Raw genomic sequence first — 14,754 nt, forward strand, 5'->3', positions numbered from 1 at the left:
AGAAATGGGATTCAGCCTAAGCGAGTGTAAATGTGTGTGTGAATGTTTATCTGATGAGGAGGTGACACCTTGTACGGCAGCATGGGCCACAGTGTGTGAATGAATGTGTGTGAACGGTTAAAGCGCTTTGAGTAGTAGTACTAGAAAAGCACTATACAATTATAGTCCATTTACATTTTACTTTACTACTCAAAACACTCAAACATTTCTCGCATCAGAAATATTAATCCAATAAGAAAACATATAACAATATAAAACGGAAACGGGCCATTGCATTATATATCAAGTACATTTACTTTTAATCCTTCAAGTACATTTAGCAAATGTTACTGCTTGGTGCATGAGCTTGAAATGTTAAAATATTATTGTATTAATACTTTTACCTAGGTAAAAGGATAAGATCTGAATACTCCTTCTGTCGCAGTATTTTTTTTGTCATTGATACAGTACTATATAATAGAGGCGTAGATTTTCTATCAGCATAATATTATTTTTTCCATGTTTTATTGCTTTTTCCGACGTTAACATATCACAAAAAACAACATACACACATTATATGTCCCATATTTCATATAATACATGTTCAATTTTAAAAACACACGCACACATACTAGAGTATCTGTGCATGAGAAATGAGATGTGCAGAGGGAGATGATTTTTCATTTTGTGTTTTGCTTCAGCTCTGCCCCCCCCTCCCCCCCCAACCCTTCTACAGAGGATCCAATCAATCTGCCAGCTATTAAGTTTGTTAATTGATAATGCATACTAATTAGGCTGTGCGCAGTTACTTTGGAGACTCTGAGGAGGTAATTGTAGGCACAAGTCCAAATGGAGTTTAAAACAGTCTGTGCCAGGTAAAAATTCATTAGGCGGATAGATTGGAGAGGACGAGGAGAGAGAGGAGGTGCGGAGCAGAACAGGTGGAGGGTGTGGGGGGAGGGGGAGGATGGGGGGGGTCAATGCTAATGCCAGTCTATGGAGAAATTTCCCACTGTGATCCAATCATTGTTTCTTTACCGTGTGGCTCTCCACTTTTAGAAAGACTTTGTTGTTCTGTAAACTTCTCCGTCCGTTCAGCACACACTCCGAGTTGAGTTTCCCCATCCTGCTTGAGTGAAACTTATTTCATCTTTCCAAACGCGGTAATTCAGCTTTATTTTTGGAACTCACACAGCAGCCTTCCTAAAACCAACCAACTCCCTCTCCTCCACCACCACCATCACCACCATCATCCCCACTGCCGCCTCCACCATGTTGTTGCCCTGAGGCGTGTGTGATTGACATGCATTTAACATAATGAGACCTATCTCCGGGATCGCTGTGTGACGGCTGTGAATCAAAGGCCCTGGCTGCTAATTGAGACGGTTGTGGTGTGTTTACTGTCCCCTTTCGGTGTCAGCCTGACGACCCTTTGAACTGTCTGTCAGTCTCCTCCACAAATGAATGTGTCCCTCACTGTGAGAAGCATGCCTGGGGATCATGTCAAAAGCATGTTTTACAGCTCGCCTCAGTGTCTTTGTCACTGAGACAGAGTGATGAAGAGAGATATACCGCCTAGGAATGGAAATAGATGTGGCTTAGAGGTGTCGAGAAATCCCTTCAGGAGTTTAGATTTGTGTTACAGTGGACACAAGTGCACAGTTTGTTGAGTTAAAACAGCTAAAAGCAAGAGGGAGTTTTGTGCTGTGTAGCAGCAGCTGCAGCAGGGGTATGTAGCCTACACTGTTGACTTTCTTTGTCCGTCTTTGTCTTTTCCTTTTCACCGTTGTTGTCACTGACAAAGTGAATTAGCTGTTTCGTTTCTGTAATATATAAAAAAGCAGGACACTTTTTGCCATCTCAAACTCAATGAAGAGAGACCGTAAATTCTACAAATTGCTTTGACGTTCTACCGTTGTCACGTTGTTTATCCGGCAATGTCCTCCATTTTGAATATTGCAGGCCCCCTTTTGTTGAATTAATAATAATTTATAGTGAGAGATTTCACTTGCAATGTGAGCCTATCCTTCACTCCGGCTTTCTCTCCCCGTGGTCACTTGTTAAATAATCTCTCTCTCTTTCTCTTTCAGTCTTATTCTCCGTCTCTCAGTTTTGTTTGTTTCCCGCTCCCCTCGTGGGACACCCAGAGACAGACAGCCTTGCCAGATTCATTTTCTGATCAAAGCTGTTTGATTTGGTCAATTTTGCCACATTGGAGACGTTCTCTATTACTGAGATAAATAGCCTCGGGCTAACTGTCAACGAAAACTTGTAAGCTAATAAATTATTCCAATTTCTTCCAGCTGGATTTCTCTTGGGAGTCAGCCTCTAGGAAATACACTTTTTGATTAGTAAATTTCTGCCCGTGTGTGTGTGTGTCTGTTTGGGTGTGCATGTGTGTATGTCTGGACATTCGAATGTGTCGTTTTTGATTAGCGTGCAGGCTGCTGGAGTGGAAGGCGGCAGAGGGGGCTGTCAGTAGAAGGAGGCCTCTAATGCATTATGCATTGACAAGTCTTTGGATCCTGCCACCTTCGCTGGCACGCCTGGGAGAGGAGGCTGAGTCGGGCTCACCTGAGGGGCCTCCGCTCTGCTTTCCCCTCCTTACTCCTCAGTCCTTCGCTCCCACTCCTGGGAGAGGAAACTTTGACAGAAGCCAGCCCCCGCCATCTTCAACGCCTCTCCCCTCGGACAACCCCCAGGTGTGTGCTCTTTCTTTCTCTCTCTGCCTCTTGACTGACACACACAAACATGCCCGCTCAACACAAATACACACACCTAGACTTTCTTTTTCGCTCTTGGCCTGGAAATGGGCCGATGGGCAGAGAAAGTGTGTCATCAGCAGAAACGGACAGAGTGAGAGGACATGACTGATATGCGGGAGGGGAAAATTGATCGGCTCCACGTCTCCCAGCCAGGCGGTCTGTCCTATTTCCATCGCTCCATCCCTCCGACACCCCCTCCTCCTCTCTTGGCCTGTCTCTCCGCTCAACTAGCCCTGGTGACTCAATAAGGCTCAGCATGCTCCGCATCTCCAGCCCTGCTTGGCTGGGTTTAGGCCGGAGCAGATAAATAGGTGTGCGTACGTGTGTATACGAGCACCAAAGCCACACACACCATTCATCAACCCACCAAAACTGTCCCTAGATGATTACCTCTTCCAAGCTCCCCAAAACCAGGGGGAGGGAGATAGAAGGGGGAGATGGTAAATGAAACTTTTGAGGGGTCAGTGGTTTTGTACTTTGGCTATTCATCTTCTCTCTCACCTCGCAGGGCTGCAGAACGGCAGGAGTGCTGCTGGGTAATTACCTCTCAGCGTGCCGCACTGCTTCATTATGTCCTGCAACTCCAATCCACTGAAACATTTGTAATTTAGTCTGGGAAGCTTCTCGCAGGCCATGCTGAGACGAAGATGGTTGTGTGTATCTGCTTGTGTGTGTGTGTGTGGGTTTGAGAGAGAGCAACCATGTGTGAGTGTGTAAGTGGGTGTCTGTGCGCCTCGGAGGGTGATATGTGTATGCATATTATTGGTTGGGATCATTTCTATCTCTACCTAGCCCATTTAGGAAATGAATCGAAATTTAATTCATCAGTTGCAGAGATTGCCCATTATTTTCAATGAGTATTGTTTTTCAAATCAGGGACTGGATTTGGATTAACTGACCCGAGTTGAACGCAGTGTTCATGATGCATACAGAAATATTCTTTCTGCTGAATACTGTGGTAATATGACTCTGTAGCAGTGTTCATGTTACCTCATTGCAAGTTAGTTTTAGTTTTAGTCCACTTTTATTTGAACAAAAACTTAAGACATTTTAGGTTCATTTTTGTCATGCATTTTTAATTTTTATTTCTTCTAAGTATTTTGCAGCTGCAGCTGTCACCATCTTTGTTGTGTGCAATTACCACGGTTACAGATGCTGTTCTTGTCCATCGCAAGGTTAGTTGAAAATGCATGACTACCTTGTTCTCATGCATGCACGCACACACACGCAAGCACAAAAAATGCACACACAGACACACACAAATACACACACACACACACACACACACACATACAGTGTGTCCGTGGTGTCCATGTCCCTCTAATTCAACAGACTGACTCCAAACTCTGAAGAGAATCACTCTCTCTCTGTTGTTGCTGCTCACCTAGCTTTAGCATTAGCATGACCACAGCTACCTGTTCTCTCCACTGCAGATCAGCCCGTCATCTTGCAGCTGCAGTCACTGCCGATTTTTAATTAGCGAACAGTTGAAGATGGTTGATAGTCAACATTTATCCTGGAACTTCGATAGCAACACAAAAGATGTAAGTTACAACCACAGCACTTGATAATTAGTTTACCTTTTAGTAAATGTCAGCCTGCATGTTATTGTAATTTAACCCTGATTTTTTGTTCTTAGTGGATTGTCGGTCAATTTTGCTCATAAATCAGTTTCTTTTCCAAGAACCGGTAACATCAGATAACATTAATGACAGAGACGTAACATTACTGAATACATGGTGATTCTTATTAACTGTAGTGCAACAGGTCAAACGGCTAAATCAGCTTCTGAACAAGATATTTTAGGTTTTACTAATCAGGATTCTATACATGCATGCTGGTTGTTGACCAAGGCTTTGCATTTAAACAGTCATTATTTTATTTCAGTTCTTTGTGTTCTTTATTCCCTGGCAAAAAAGTGTAATACATTTTATCTTATAAAATAATTTTCCATGATCACTTATTGTTGACAACATTGACACTACTCTGCAGCCGGTGTAAAGGAAAGTTGACCCAAACCTAGACTCGGACTGCCAGACCTTCCTCCACAGCGCTGCGGAGGAGGATCCGGCAAGTCCACACTGCATTTTGGGATGGGAGAAAAACATGCTGTGGTTTATTGGCATCTCTTAAAACCAATCACAATCGTCTGCGTAACAGACTCGGGAAGGAACTTGTTTTGGTGGAACGTGTGGCTGTTCAAAAGTGGTTTTAGCCGTGCAACAGAAATCTCAGATTGGACAGGTAGTCTAGCTAGCTGTCTGGATTTACTCTGCAGAGATCTGAGGAGCAGTTAACCATAGTCCTTAGAAATCCACCGGAGTTTAGAATGCCAAGACAAAGAAAGTGGAAGGTAATGGACATCTGGCCAAAAAGAAGGACATCTGACGGACATCCTCCCAGAAGTGGAACGTCCTGGATGTAGACTAACCCAAACCTGACGTCCCATTTTCATACATACAGTACCTTCAGCGGTAAAGTTAAGATTCTGAAAAATGGGCTGGACCTGAACAACTATGTCTCCAACCTGCACATCTTTTTTGTCATGACCTTTATGTAATCCTTTTTTGTGTTATCCTACCCCACTAAGCTAGAACCAGACCAGGAATGAGCCCCTGTCATGCTGCCAGACCAGTGACAACACACTCATACAACCAAAAACTCCCCACGGGACCGTTGTCCAGGCCGAGGCATCCGTCTCTCAGATGTGGACTCAGATGAGAGGACGGATGGGTGAACAGGCCTTTGTTTTGACAGAGCCTGTGGGACTGAGGTCACAGTCCCTGGCATGATGTGTTTTAAGATCTTCTAAACACATGGCTGTCACTCAAATGGCTTTGTGTATGACACAACGCCTGCTCTAACCTGCCATGCAGAGGTGAAGTGGCTCTAAAAGGGCTCAGTAATTTCCCAAATCAGCTGGGCACTGTAGTTTTAATCAAAAGTTCCAAAAACTGAAAGAAATAGTGAATTTGTTGGGGACCATTTCCAGCGCCGGATTGATCCACATTTGGTGCTGTAGTGAGTATTTGTGGAAGCAGGACAATGTGTGTTGGATTGAGTCAACAATAAACTACACCGCGCGTGTTCATGGTGATAAAGGAACACACACCAAATGCAACAGTGTGGCTCACTAATGTGTTTTTTAATAGTTTTGGACAATGATACACACAGACAACACTTGTTAGTAGGAACCATTCATAGTCGCTTTTAGACTTTTCACAAGATTTATTCACAAGAAAAGCTTGTATTCAAACAAAAGGACAACTCCTTAAAGTTAGTCACAGGTAGTGATCATTGGTGTGAAAGACATCAAGCCACAATTACTTTATAACTACTTACTTTTGTGGAAAAGTTAAAGTTGTGTGTCATCATAATTACGCAATAAATTTTTTTTTTCCTGTACATCCCATTTTATAGTAACATAATATCAATTAAATCATCATTCAAATCAGTTTACTAAGACATTTCTTAGGACTCTGGATGGCTTAGCCATGCTTTGTCTACGTTAAATCTAATTTAAAATACATTTATTTCAATTTCCCCTAACTTATGCAATCCTATTGTTTACGTGCAAACGCTTGAAAATGACTTCTCTGGATGATCGGCGTCATCGCATGCCTAGCACAAGTTCTGTAAAGTGTTTGTCCACATGCCCTTGTCTTTCCACCGATTCCCACTTTTGAAGTCTGATATCTTTCTTGTGGTGCTTCCACTTTCTCCCGCCTTGTTGTGATCTGAGAGCTCCTCCTAACTAAGCTGCTCCCAGACTAGTCCCTATTAGAGACTGTTGGCCTCTAATCTGCTAATCAGAAAACTCATTTTTCCCCCCCATCCTTGAACTCCCAGCCGCCCCTGAGCACGCATACACATTATGCTTGTTCACTTGCATATTTACACACACACACACACAGACACAGACACAGACACACACACACACACACACACACACACACACACACACACACACACAGACACGCACACACATTCTTCCTGTAAGAGGTGAGGCTTTACAGTAGAAAGAAGACCCCCTCCACCTCCTCCTCATCCCCCCCCCACCACAGTGGAGAGGAGAGTGTGTAGGGAGGGCAGGAGCAGCCAGCTGGGTTGTAGAAGTAATAAAGAAGGAGAATCAATAGGGCATGCAATGGAGCCAAGGTGCTGCCATTCATCACGCCGCCTCCCTGACTCCCATCATTCATCATGCTCAATGAGGCAGCAAATAGGAAAATGACTATTTGTATCAAACACATCTGCACTCATCCACCAAGGTATTTTATTCCCATTAACTCTCAGAGTAAAATACGCACACGGTTGTTGTTTCCCCCCCCCCCTCCTTGCAGTGATTGTGTGTGTTTGAGTGTGTGTCGTCTTTGTGTTGCACGTGTCTCTCTGTTTGTAAAGAACAGTGGTGAAAGATTCCTCGGGCAAAGAACATATTTGTGGAGTTTTTTTTCCCCTTTCTCTCTCTCGTTTTTTTTTTGTGTTCACACAAATATTTTTATGATTCAACCACACCCACATCTCCACCTCACCACCTCCCTTCTCCTCCCAGGTGTCACACCGTGCCTCCCTATCATCCTTTATGTGCTGTCATTGGCGGGTTGTCATGGATGTCTTCATTCTTGAACACCGACCACAAACACACACAAAGCACAAGCAAGCCGATTCTATTTGCCTTTTGGGTTTACACTCCTGTAATAAATCTCTGCGGTTGACTCTAAGTGTGGCTTGTATTATTCCAGAGCGGCTTATTCGCGCCTTTGCTCTATAAATTACCCGTGCCAGGTAAAGATGGAGGTGCAGCTCAGCAGCTAAAGGCCGGATGGGATGCAAATGTCTAGAACTATCATCATTATAGTGTAATACCCCATGAAATGGCGAGATCATTACAGTCTATGGCAGGATCATTATTGTCTATGAGCTTTATGAGGTTCTGGGGAATGGTAGGGAAGAGCGACTATATGGGAAAATAGACCCGCGTGCATGTGTGCTCGCGTGAGTACTCTTCAGGGCTCTGTGACCCCCCCCCCCTCAACCTTTACATTAAACTAGTGCTGTTTGTTTTGAGGCTGCTCCCCTGGTGGCAACCCCGCTGCATCATTATGGGCCTACTGCTGTAATTGGATGTGTCAAATTTCTAATTAATGTGGATGATCCGCAAAACACAAAACATAAACAACCAGATTCTCATTTAAAAATGACAATAATGCAATCTGAGTTTGGAGGGGCTCTTTTTTTATATCAACAGAGGAATCAGTGATGTATCAACATATTGTCCATTTCTCAGAGATGAGATGGTAACACTTTACTTGAACTCCCACTATTTAGCATTTATAGGGCAGCATATAAGACAATATGGTTTGTAAGAAGATGTAAGTTTATTAATATAATTATCAATACCGAAAATTCCACTGGTGTGTAAACACAATGAATGACCATATGTTAGTGAAACACAGCTGTTATGTGCATCCATATAAGAAGTTTCAATTTTGGCAAATACTAATATTTTGGCATCAACAAACACTTCAAACGTCCTCATAAAACATCTTACATCGATGTTATTTAATATTTCACTCAGTTTAAAGCTACAACTCAATCTTTTTAATACCAAGATAGTGGAAGGTTTCAGGCAGTCTTAAGTTCACCTGCAAGCATGTTAGTTACTGAGAGGCCCAGGGGCCCAAGGAGTCAGGGGGGCCCGTAGATTACTTTCTTCCTTCCTGCTCAAACTACAAATATACCAATATTAATACTAGGAGTGTAAATATGTTGGACAGTAAACTATCTCTGCTCTAAGACAATGCAACCTGCATCTCAGGAGTCATATATAAGTACAAGTAGGCCTATTAGGATCATATGGTGCATTTGTTGGGCTCTATTTTCAGCTGCAGATTAATCCACATTTGGTGCTCTTGTGAGTATTTGGGGCAGCAGGACAGTGTGTGTGCGATTGGGTCCAAATGAACTTCAGTGTGTGTGTTCGTAGTAATAAAGGAACGTGTAAAGTGCCGTAGTACGGCTCATTGATGTGTTGGAGCTCTCAAAGGAAGAAGATATTTTGAGTCTTCATAGACAATACTTTTCAGTAGATTGAATTCTTTGTTGCTTCTGATCTTTTCATTGGATTTGTTGACGAGATAAATGGATAAAATCACCAGCCTCGTCCTCGAAACATGAAGTTGGAAACGAGAAAGAAAATGTCCAAATCAAACTGCTGTGATTATTCAGGGAAAGTACACAGAAGTTCACTTGAAGCAACCAATATAGGCACTTAGTGTACACTTTTTAGAAAATGTGTCCTGATCTTTACTAGCTTGTATTAAGCCAATTACAGGTGTGGAATGAAATTATGTTTTTTATTTAGTCTGAAAATACTGTTATTAGTGCTACTTGTGACACAGAACAACAACAGCAAGCAACATTTCTCATTACCCCCTCGGTCAGTAAATTGGACCTTAAATGGCATCTAACAGCGTTGTTTGTTACCATAAAGAATCAAGTAGTTCTCACTCAGATGACACACCAAAGTTCTGTAAGAAAAACCTTTTCCTTTCTTCTCCTTTTCTCTTCCTAATCTCCTCCATTTGGCCCTCTGCCTGTGGCCCACTTTCCAACGGGCTCCTCGGGGAGATGCCAGCAAAGTCACAGACTGCAGGAACAGACCTTTCAAATTCATAAAATTCATAGGATTTTTCACAAATGAATGAACACAATTTTCTACCAATTTCCTCATTATGCAAATATGCAAAATATCGCATTTAGGCCAATTAGGGTTCCACACAGTTCCAAATTTAACCGTTTAAGTCATAATTGCAGAAACTATCAAATAATTACTGCCGCTAATTGTGGATATTTGTGACAGATACAACAAATTCTCACACAAATTACACTCTATTCAAGGAGCTACTGAATGCCGCTGCAACTATTTTTTTTGTGCAAAAGTCTAATTTAACTTACATAATAAAGTGAATTGAGTGCTTGTTATCCCATTTGAACAATTCATAAGGCTGTAATGTGGAATGATGAAGTCAATTGGTCCGAGATCAGCACAATATTTTACCCATCTTCTTCGCTGGCCTTTGTATTTATGGGAAAAATGTCTCCCGCTATTACTGCAGGTGTCACAAAGTCTTTCAGAGAGTGATAGAAGCTGATAAAAGGTGATGGGCTCTCATCACCGAGCCCCTCTCCTCCTTCTTCAGTGTTAGAATAAGCCCTTTAATAACAATATAGGAAAACATTTTTGTGACAAAGGCTTTCTTTCTTCTTCTTTCTTTCTTGGTTCCTAGCATATTGTATAATAAACTGCAGGGAGCGGTGGATGCTGCATTCAGGGAAGGTCATCTTTGGACACGGACATCTATTCTACCCCCTAATGCTAGACAAAGGCATTTATAACTGTCTTGCTGGTGACCCGTTAGCGGATTATGGATGTCCCCCTCGGGCAGTGATTTGTTTAATCCGTGGAAATGGTCCTGGTGCTATGTAAACAAGCCAAGTGCGGAATGAAGGTGGGCAACCAAGCGTAGAGGGGAGGCCCTATTTGTCAGGGACCCTTCATAAAATACGAGGACGGCGTTGGAGATGTGATGTCTTCATTTTACACAGAGGGCAAAAAAAGCTTAAATACTATTCCAGTGAATTCATTGCTGCTGCAAAAATATGAAGTTGTACTCATTTAGTAGGAGGCATGGACGTTTTCTTTTTTTAAGATCACCTCCAGCAAAGTTAATTAGTTAACAATCACAGTGTTAATTGGATGATTTTCTTTTTGTGTTTTCTAAAAAGTGACCAAATGAGTTTATTGACTTTACTAACTTTAGTTTTTTTTTTTTTTTTCATTATCTCTCTGATTACTTGGTCATCTTTAGACCCTAAATTTCCTGTTGCCATGTTTGATAGAGTCCTCCAAACCATAAGACCATATATATATACATTTATTCCTACCCTTTATGACCCATATGAGCATTTCGTAAATAGGCTAAAGAAATACAACACGCTTGAGCGGTTTCCGTCAACATTTCTAAACCAGAGAACATAACGGTTTTAATAATAATAATAATGTATACTTTATTAATCCTGCGAGGGTAAATTACAATTTACACTGTTGTTATTACACACAGGCCTGAAACAAACATGCTCAGTACCTATACATGTACTAAATGGAGAGATGTCAGAGTGTGGGGGTGTGGGGGGGGGGGGTTGCCCATGGAAATGCTCCCCGAGCAGTTGGGGGTTCAGTGCCTTGCTTTGGTTCGATGAACTGGCACCTCTCCGCCACCATACTTTTGGTCCTAGTGGTACTTTGGACTTGAACCAGCAACCCCCCGGTTCCCGACCCAACTCCCTACTGACTGGGCGACTGCCCCCCCCAACAACATGTTAACGTTGTGAAACCGTTGCAGTTTGGTTAGGTTTAAAACTACTTAGTTAAGTTAATAAAAAGATTGTGCTTTGGGTTAGAATCATGACGATTTGTTACGTCACGTTTATCCACATCAGGTTGTTTATGTTACGCAGTACGTGATGTAATTTAGGTTTGTTCCGTAAAGTGAAGAAACAATTTCACAGTTTTTACATTTCTTTTTTTTGAAACAAGACTTAAACTCTGGTGTCCTGGGTGAAAGTCCAGTGTTAGTTTGAACCATCCAACACTCTATCCTTATGCATTATTTGGCGTTCTTATACTTTGCCACCTTACTTCCGGCTTTGCTCCCGTCATAACTAGGATGGCCACTAGAGGACTGCAACACTTTAAACGTGACTATCAGTCGTCATCGCTTCTTGAACAAACGGTTTATGTGGTCATTTTTTCGGAGAGGAAAGTCTGTTTTTAAAGTATAGTACACTTACCAGGTGTCTTTTTTCACTCTTACGTCTCACGCGCCCGATACGCTCATTTTAATCCATGCAGCTGTCTGCACCGGCTCTATCAGGCTCGCGTCTCAGCCCCAGGAGATGGTTTTATTAGCTTAGCATAAAGACTTGAAGCAGAGGACGCACCTAGCCTGTCTGAAGATCACGAGATTTGCTTACCAGCACGTCTAAAACTCACTGAAAAACACGTTTGGATAGAACAAGGCTGGCTGATCCCCCGTTTCCAGTCTTTTTGCTAAGCTAAGCTAACTGTCTCCTAGCTTCATATTTTCCAAACTCATTCTATTTCCTCAGGGCTGCAGTGTTGGACCCTCATGCCGAATGGTTTTGGGAGGGAATAGAGATAAAGGAGGGGATATTAAGTCACTCTATATAACATCCAGGACACAATGCCGCAGTGATTGATGGAGGACAAAGTGGGAACAGCAGGACAGGGTGGGGTGGGATCCTCAGAGACAGCAGGGGGGAGTAAATATTGGAGAGGAGAGAAAAAGGAGAGTAGAGGAGGTGAACAGAGGGAAAACACATTTCTGGGGGGACCAGGCGGAGTTTGGAGTCTATTTGTATGAGTAATCAGGAGCCTATCTACCACCTAACACACACACACACACACACACACACACACACACACACACACACACACACACACACACACACACACACACACACACACACACACTGCTCTCTCTCTCTGTCAGCCGTGTTTACTCACTGATTTTCTCAACAAGACAGCCATTGACACTGGATGGATGGGGCTAATCCGACACAGAGAGGACCAGCTCTGCCGGGGTTACAGTTCTGAGATGGAGCGCCCTGGACACACTCCCCTCACCTAATCTTCCGGCAAATATTTATCACTATCAATTTGGCCTGACTCCGTGACATTAAAATACCACGTATAGATAACCTCTCGCTGGAGAATCGATCGCGGGCTCCTGCCAGCCCGTCCGGCTCCGTCTCCCTGTGTAGCAGACCAGAGGATCAGATGGAGAAGGTCACTTTAGTGGCACATCACACCTGATACCAAGCAGGTCATCCGTGCTGCCGCGGCGGTGCCCAGGGAGTTCTTATGCATTTTAATAAGGGTTTTGTGGAACCTACAAAGGATTTGGGAGCCAACGGGGTCCCTGAGAAGAGGGAGGGCACTAAAGGGGGCCTCCTGCCAAAGAAATGTGGAACTGATACATTTCACTAACTAGAGTTTTATATTCACAGGTCTCACTGTCCTCACTGTCCTCACACTGTAGCTTTCTTTAAGTGTCCAATTTTTCTGACCTATTGTCTTTGTCTTGGTCTTTTCCCCACATACTATGTTAATTTTCAGCACAAATTCAGCTATAAGTCTGACTAGTCCTCATTTTGCCAACCCTAACCCCTAACCCCTAATCCCTAAACCAACCCTAACCCAGGAACCCAAAACCCAAAACAAAAGTACATAGGCGCCTGAAAAAATGTACACTTCTCTAGTGGTAATATCCTAAAAATGATAAAAAAAATATTTTTTGTCACTATTTAAATACAAATACTGCAGAAACATTTATGTGATTTTTTAAATAATAAATCTAATAAATTAATTTATCTCAACTAGTTGTTATGGCTATTTTCTTAGAGGTTTATTTATGCCTGTAAATATGTATAAAACCTTGTAAAATATTAAAAATTCAGTTTCAAAAAGTTATGCAGACATAAATGATATACTGTGTGAAAGCCCCACATCAGATTTTTCAACTGGTTTTCTCCGCTTGCCTAAAAGCAAAAAAGTTGCTATAATAACAACATGCTCACTGACGGACTCCAGAGGCAATTCAAATGCCCAAAATACATAGTAGTTTTATAAATGATTAATTAAATCTGTTTAACAACCTAAAGGGCAAAAACCACCTAACAAGCTAATAAAGGTAGCCCGCATGCATGCACGCACACACACCCACACACAACGATACCTCTTTTAAAAAAGAGTTTGACTTGCTTCAAATCATCTAATATCACAAGTCTCACAGTGGCACAGCTTGTTCCCGCTCTCAATTGAAGCCAGATGGTGTTCATACTAAGTTTTTATGGCTATTATATTCTACATGTTTTGTGTTCTAAATGTCTGCTTCACACATTTCCAAAATCCCAACCATATTTGGTATTTTTGGAAACTTGGAGATCTCCACAAGGATTTCAAATGAAGTTCTGGTGATTTTTAAGAGTAATAGGAACATAGATGGGGTATGAGGAAAGACATCCTTTTTTGTGTTGTTTTTAATTATCTTCAACAGATTTATTTTGTTTTATTATTAGTGATGATTCTAATACATCTGAATGTATGAGTTGGTTTATATTTTGTACTAATAAGTGGTTATGAAATAAAGGTAGTGGAGTAAAAAGTACAATTTCCATTGTAATAGTTCTCTATAATAGGCTACAAATACAAATACTTTAACATGTAATTAAGTAAAGTACTCATAGTTACTTTTCATCATTTTACAAGCTTTAGAAGAAACCATGTACAATATATAATCCACACTCTTATTATAAGAGGTACTTTGTAATGAAGAACTAGGCTTCCTATGATAACTCGTTGAGGTTTATAGACTAAAGTAGCCTAATGCAAAAATAATAAATATAACATTTTATTTATAATGCTGTGAGCACCACTAAAAACATCCCATCCACCTCTAGAGGCACACATCTCAGAGATGGATATCTCCAAAATCTCTGGACAAATAATCTGCAGAACTGAGAAAATCGGGTTTTATTCGGGTGAACTGGCCCTTTAAGGTCTATTAATAACGCCGCTAATGTGAGTTCAGGAAATATAACCATGATAAACAGCCAATCAATAATAAAAGACGTCTCTTTTGTTGTCATCCCATGACAGAGATGTTGTTTCCACTTTTAGGAAATCACAGAGAGAGAGAGGTTTGTTTGTGCGCGTGTCGGGCTCTCCGGGCGCTCTGCAGCAGATCTGCGCTGTGAGAGCACCAGCTGATTTTCTCGCCTCCTCTTCCTCTCGCCTCTCGCTAATTGACCGACGGCGTTCATACACACATTTCTCACTAATTTCTCATTTGCTATTCCAGCAGTGGCCGAGGCACGTCTCGAGGAATACATCTCGCCCTCAGTACTGCAGAGTCCATCATCT

Source organism: Etheostoma cragini, chromosome 16 (assembly GCF_013103735.1).
Source record: "Etheostoma cragini isolate CJK2018 chromosome 16, CSU_Ecrag_1.0, whole genome shotgun sequence".
Lineage (NCBI taxonomy): Eukaryota > Metazoa > Chordata > Actinopteri > Perciformes > Percidae > Etheostoma > Etheostoma cragini.